The following is a 6,000-nucleotide window of genomic DNA, read 5'->3' as shown; positions in this document are numbered from 1 at the left end:
TTCTCATTTATTGTTGTTCTGTGAAGTAGGCCCCACGGACTGCGCCCCTCGCTAGTTTCGGGGTCCCGCCGAGAGGTGCGCCAGCGGCGGCAGCGGCGCGCCCTGCCCGACGCGAGCGCCGGCGAGGGCGGCCGAGGACAGCCGAACGGCGGCGGGCGGGACGCGGGCCCGCGTGCGGGCGCAGAGCGCGGCGAGTGGCGGCGGGGCGCGGTCAGTGGCAGTCGTGGGCACGGCGGGTCGCGGCGGGCGGCCTGGGCTGCGCTAGGCGGTGGCTGCGGCACGGGCGGCGGCGGCGAGTGATGCGAGCCCGCGCGGGCGGCGGCGCACCAGCCTGCGGCTGCGGCCGAGGCGCCAGCTCCTGACCGGCCGGCCGGCGGCAGCGCCAGCGGGACTCCAGAGGTGAGCTGAGCGCGCCCAGCCGGGGATCGATGCGTCGCCGGCCGCCGCCGCCGCCTCTGCCCCGGCGGGGCGTGGCCGGGCGCGCGTGCACCTCCGCAGCGGCACGGGACGGCGCTGCGTGGCGTGCCCTGGCCGGCTCACCTGTGCTGTGCGCGCCCGCCTCCCGCCACCAGTGAATCGTGAATACTTGGCCGGCGTGTGGCAAACCCCGAGATCCACCCAAAACAGCACTTGTTGTTACCAAAACTTCTACACTCACCACATATTTGTTCGAATGAAGACACATTATCTCTACTGACACCTTTCTTACTAGGGCAACGAAGTGTCGTGACAGGAAAGTGACCCTCTCCGTGTAGATCTTTGCTCGGCATCTGCTACTAATAACATCACGAGATAAATATTGTGATTCAACCAAGTCGCAGGGTGTATTACAGTGTGATACAACAGCGTTATTAGTGGAATATTGTATTTGCTGACACCCTACTTACCCGATGAGCGAAATCCGCTGCGATACCTTGTTTGAGTTTGAGGTTCCACACGGGAGTAGTGTTATCACAGAGAAGAGCGCTCCACTGCATACATACCTCTGTGATCCGCATCCCTCAATGATAACATCTCTATATATACTGTGAGCCGGTCAAGGCGATGCATACGTTTCTGTAACATATAACACTGTACAACCATTATATAGTTTTCTCTGCGTACAAACGCTGTAGAAAACGGCCTATATGACCCTACATCTAAGTCAGATGTTCGAGTCACGCTTGAGGGGTGTGTCTATCGTTCTGACGTGCCATTACTGTGTGTTAGTGTGTATTTATACTGAGTCAGAACTTGATCCAAATGAATGTGATTATGTTCACATGTACAACATTGACCAGAATGTGTCGATATGCAGTAGAATTCTCATACCACCAGAGTTTTGGTTAAAGACCAAATGCAAAATTTTTAAGAAATGACTGTGGTAAAGAAGAGATTTACCAATACGGTACGGTGAGTGAAGCTAGCTACGAGTTTAATGAACGTTGTTGAACACTGACCTAAACGTATAGGACATAGTTACAGTTTTGGCACGAATGAAGTCAAGCAGGGAACAAATAGAGTAATTACCTCTTAAACAGTCATTCATTGCTGCCATAGTCTTTTTCAAATATAATTCCCATAGAACTGACTTACTTACAACCATGAACAACTAACAACGAATGAGCTACAGTGTTGCTGGACGTAAGGAGAGGCGTAGGAGTCGCTACAGAAAGAAAGAAAGTGTTATTTCCCTTCTAAAATGCGTTATTCCACACCACGATGGGCTTCCACTCGTGCTGAGCCAAGCTTCTCCTGCAATGTGCGAAAGCACGCGCAGCGCCACTCTTTGAGAACGGCTGGAATTACCAGAGTATCGACGGGGCCCCACCAAGTTGAGCGCCGCAGTGTGTTCAAACGCGTCCTTGGCTTGCGGCGAGCGCAAAGTTATTTCCGTGCAGGGTACTCGGCGCTCCTTGCACTTTCTGAGAGCCGAGACTGCATTGCTCGTCACACGAAATCAGTTAACAAACATTTATGATACTTGTAAGACCTCCCACGACCGGTAATGCCAGCTGTCATCTCAGGCCGTTCCGAATTCGACGCCACTATTCTACGATATGTGGATTGCCCCTGGGCGCGCTTCGCACGGAACAGGGAGGAATTTTGGCATAACAGTTGTGAATGGTTGGTTCATTAGAACAAAATTTCTATCGCTGTTTCGAGGTGAAGTGATGGTCACGTAAACACTTGTCACTAGCTGCTCCACGGGTTGTAGGTTGCGAGTGGTAACGCCTTTGCAGGCAGTACACATATAGACCATTAGGCGCTTCCTGGTTGACGGAGATGACGGTGGGGATGGAGGAGAAGTTTTATCGCGATCAACGGAGCCGTACGGTGGCGAAATTCGTCGTGTGGCAAGTGTGTCAATTAAGAATCGATATGGAGGTGACGTAAGCCGCAGCAGCAGCAGCGGCGGCGACGGCGGCAGCACGGGGCTCGAGCAGTGAGGGCGCGGTCGCTGCGTGACCCGCAACCCCAGACCCGCACCCACACCTGTCTCTCTGTCTGCCTGCACACTCTCAGCAAAGCTACACCACACAGCTGCACTCGTCCGCGCCCGGGAAAACTGCACAGAAAAAAATAAAAGGCTTCCCTCTCATCGCTAAATGCATTCCATCAAGACGCGTGTGTAACGGTACAGGACTGGAACGTTCACCACTTTCAGTACAACTTTGAACAGCCAAAGGATTAGTAATGTAATCTTTTTTGTCACGATCGCAAAGTGGTTTTATTAACATAAGACCGGTTTCGATGCCTTACGCACCATCCATATAAAACGATAGGCTGTGAATAGCGCATCACTGTGAACTGCAGAGCCTTAAGCAGTAGACTCATACTTTTCAAAGGAGACATAACATTTTTATGTTTCTAACAGTATTTCTATCGCTACATCGCTGTGATGATGTCGTTTCGAGCAAAGGATTGTTGTAGAGTCTGTCCCATGTTAGATCATTAGCTGCCGCAAGGCAATATAAAAGCAGCTACAAAAATCTTTTCCCGTTTAGGACAGCGGCGTTGTCTCGAAGAGTTGCAATCGCGCAGAGAGGAACATTACGATTAAACGTTCCGTCGAAGATGGCGTCATTAGAGACGGCACGGGCTATGAACTTACCTCCAGCACGAGTTTTGATTGTGCCGTTATTTTTTACGTGTCTTACAAATTAAAAAAAAATGTGTGTTGTATATGCTACAGCGAAAAATCTTGTCTAAATAAGTTAGAACATTGTCTTTAGAACATGTTGGGTTCGAGCATTACGTTTAGAATTTGGTTGACTGACATTCGAAGGCCAAACATGTTTAAGAATAATCTAAATTTGCGTACTGAGCGTTTGAGGCATCGGGCGAAGCGATAGTGTGAACCATTCTGAACGGGAAACATCAGACAGTCACGTGTTCATTTGTCTAAGTTTCCATCATACAGCTGTCTGATTCTATCAACAACTGCAATGGTGTACCTGACAGTAAAAAATATTGGAAAAAATGACATACTGTACATGGAGATTAGATAATTGATTGATTATGTTGTTTTATTTTTAATATTTTATAACACTACGATATAAGCATTTCACAATGACGTAAGTGGTTTCGAGCAGCTAGTACTTGCCATTAGACTGCCAGTGGATAAATACGGAGGCCAAATAATCATTATAGAACGATTTTATAGGCTCTGTAATTATTATTTGTTTCTTCTTCTTTCTATTGACAGTCTGAAGCTTAGCAGTAGCTGGATGAACTTAACTACGGCACTGCGAAATGAACATGTGACTGAGTCGTAAAAAATAAAAAAACTGAAAGTCTGTTACTTGTTTTATAGCGTCCACTAGTGCCATCATTGATTTCTATGCACTTTGCAAACTCACATGGACATTTATTGCTTTGTTAAAATTGAATGGTGGCTTTATTCATCTTTAATGTGCCCATTAGCACTTTCAATACCGGAAAGCATTTCCTCGCTTGTTTATAGTGGTTGCCTCTTATTGTATTAGCCTTCCCCCTGAATCTTCTGCAATGTTTCTTTACCATTTTAACTAGTTTTCGACTTCCATGCCCATCGTCAGCCGATAACTGACTGTCGTCATCAAAGACCGAGCACAGTGGTGAACAGCGTTTGAGAAGACGATGTATGCTGATGTCTAGCACAGCAAAAGTCAGCGTCAGTAGCACAACAGAGCCGTTGCAGAAAACGCTGAAGCAAGGCAGTTACTGGACGTACATGGTGTAGGGAATTTAGAGTGCACAAAGAGACGCAAATTAGATTGTCTCTAAAACTGTGCTGTAAATGCGAGTTTTGAAACCCGCCAGCTATAATGTCGTCTTTGACGATGATAGTTACTGTCTGCTATGTCCTTGTGCACCAAAAATCAGTTAACAGGATAAACAACTAAAAATGGATACCTGTGCCCCGCACTCGAGTGTGCCACACCTAAATGCACTTTTATTTTTATCCACCGTTTACGAAGACTAAAGTTCATTAGAAACTATTTTTTGTGCCATTTATTTCTGACGTAGTAGTAGCATCATCCGTTTATGTATTACGAAGTAAAAATGTACACAATGTTTCAATATTTTTACTGTTGCTAAACAAAGACTTGAACTCTTTAAATTCTGCAGGAGGCTGTTTACTACCCTCAATGTTAATGGGTTCAAAACCCGTCAATGCTGCTGTATAATAGGACATGGCTATTGCAGCTGCAAACCATTTTCAGTTCAATTTTGAACGATCGAAGGGTTTATTTACGGTGGCCCTAACGTATTGAAAACCCAGTCACTCCGACAATGAGCATTTTTGTATAGGGTATTCTAGGAGGAAACGGCTCCAGTGATGGTATAGACTGCTCTGAAGGGAAAACGATGTACGAAGAATTGTGTATTGTCATGAGTTTCCGATGTACAATTTACATGAAACTTTCAGTATTGAGATTTGTGCAAATAAAGTTAAACAAAGTTTGCTTCCTCTTTTTGTTGTGCTTTGTGAAGTTTGAGCTCATATAACCTATTTCCGTTTTACCACCATATACTTAGTCTTCTCATAGAGTTTCTACCTAAAGGATTGGAATTCAGGATATGCATCAGAAAATATACCTTCAGCAGTCGCAGAACTTTGCTTTTAATTTGTTTATGTTTGTTTATTGTTTTCCTTACTGGAAGCATACCAAATTCCTTACTGATATTGTCATGTTCATTTTGCACAGTTTCCTGCATTTTTCAGCGATCTGAGGCCTGAAGGATAAACGTTTGTGCTTGATTAAGGTCCTTCTTCCTTTTTGTGGAGCTCCATACAATGACGTAAAAGCTGCCCTTGTTTTACTGATTTCTTTTGGATCTCTTCAGTGCCTTTTCCTTGGATGGGTCTTGTCGTCGTGTGGCTGATGTTGGACTCATTAATCTTATCTCTGCCCTCTTCGTACTTAACATCACACACAGTATACTCGAAAAGTAGCAGTTGCTCAAAATATTATGACATACATGCATCTTTTGTCAGATATATATTTTGAACGTCTAAAACTGTAATTGAAATTGTTTATAGCCTGACAACCAGCAAAGGCAGTACAATTATTTCTAGGTTCCAGATATACAATCAGAGAAGTATTATTTATTTTGATCTGTAATAAGTTTTCTTTAACAACTAATGTTAAAAAAGCTACTGTCAGATTCAGTGTAAATGATATAAACTGATGTTGTACTGAGGATAGAAGCTGCTGTCAGCATTTCTTTTTTTTTTTTTTTTGCGTGAGACATTCTGTATTTTTCCGTCAGCACTCTACCTTCTTCATTCCATAAGTGAAAAGGCGACATGTAAGAATTTTGTCCGCTGCCTCTTAGGAGAAAATACAATTTTCTGTACCTCAATCGGTAAAAACAGGGCCCTTGTAGGATCACTTTGTAGTTCGTCTGTTTGTCCGTCAGTTATGGCAACTTTTCTCCAGAAACGCGAGCGTTAAGCCTCCTTTTTGTCAGGAACGGGTGGAGGAATCGAAATTAATCTCAAACACTAAAGTGTAACAAATTTCAACTTCT

The 6,000-nt window shown here is 45.1% G+C and overlaps 1 protein-coding gene across 1 annotated transcript in view; it reads left to right on the top strand.

The window, feature by feature from the left end:
* The first annotated feature begins 337 nt into the window (after positions 1–337).
* Positions 338–6,000, top strand: part of LOC124777888 (cubilin-like) — a 1,273,816-nt gene continuing 1,268,153 nt past the window's right edge. Inside the window, exon 1 of the mRNA XM_047253433.1 lies at positions 338–399. The gene's annotated coding sequence lies outside the window, so the exon portion shown is untranslated. The remainder of the gene's footprint in view (positions 400–6,000) is intronic.

The sequence above is a fragment of the Schistocerca piceifrons genome, chromosome 2, assembly GCF_021461385.2.
Source record: "Schistocerca piceifrons isolate TAMUIC-IGC-003096 chromosome 2, iqSchPice1.1, whole genome shotgun sequence".
Classification (NCBI taxonomy): Eukaryota; Metazoa; Arthropoda; class Insecta; order Orthoptera; family Acrididae; genus Schistocerca; species Schistocerca piceifrons.
This window is presented reverse-complemented; position numbering and strand designations above follow the sequence as displayed.